The sequence below is a fragment of the Gavialis gangeticus genome, unplaced genomic scaffold (assembly GCF_001723915.1).
Source record: "Gavialis gangeticus isolate Ggan-Ray unplaced genomic scaffold, GavGan_comp1, whole genome shotgun sequence".
NCBI classification, from domain to species: domain Eukaryota; kingdom Metazoa; phylum Chordata; order Crocodylia; family Gavialidae; genus Gavialis; species Gavialis gangeticus.
The window spans coordinates 45624782-45625836 of record NW_017729000.1 but is presented as its reverse complement, the minus strand read 5'-3'; positions in this window follow the sequence as shown (position 1 = coordinate 45625836).

The window sequence follows — 1055 nt, the reverse complement described above, 5'->3', positions numbered from 1 at the left end:
TATGTCTTGTGCCGCAAGATGGGAACCTTGCAGACCAGTGCAAGCTGCACTGAATGAGGCCCACCTGTTGAGACCCATTCCTGAGAGGCATGAGGCATGTGTGCTGAGCCAGGAGGGGTGAAACCTGGTGATCGGCACAGCACAAACTGAAGGGAGACACTTGCCGAGAGTGTTTCTGGTGCCCCAGACTTGAGGTGGTGCTGCCTTTTCTGATGTATGGTCCACCCCCAGGCTTGCAGGTGTGCTTCACTAAGGGGGGTCAGTTGGACATGAGGCACCCCCAGGGAGGCACTTGGAGCCTGGAAGGTGGTTGGGTGCAGTGAGGTGGGTGTCTTAATGCAGGAGCACCCCCTACTGGCCCACCACATGCATACAGACACTTTTTATCGTTGATTACACTATCTTCTACTTACTGTTTCTTTTGGTCTTTTTTATAGAGGGCCTATTTATTAGGAAAAGAGCCAATAACTCTAAGTTTTCTCAAGATAACACTTTCCTCCTGATGGTAAATCTGCTTCAGAACAGAGCCAGGTATATATTCATTATTTTTACTCTATATGGATATATGCAAACCTTTTCTGTTTGATTATACACTATCCCTACTCACTTGTGTCTTTTGGTCTTCATGACAGAGGGTCTATCTAGTGTGAAAAGCAGAATTACCACATGCAATTTTTACCACAGAAAGGTAAAAATTAATTTAAAAATAGAGGGGTCATCGGTGCTGTGTTACTATAGGTACATCGAATCATAATACTGGCTGTAACCATTTGTCCCCAAACAGCAACACTTCTCCAAAAATAGAAAATCAGAACAAATGTGTACCTCCATGTCTTTACGCTGTAGTGAAAGGTATATTTTTAAATCTTTTTTTTTTAATTCTGTGTGTGCATGCATACATGCATGAGTTTGGTATTCATTTTCTGAAATCAAGCTTTTGAAATGCTGGGTGTGCTTTCAGCATATGCTTTTCCATGCCTATTAACATCTAGTTTGGGGCGTGTGGTTGTGGGGTTTAATTTTGCTAAGGGCTTTTTAAAGCATGGGGGAAAAAA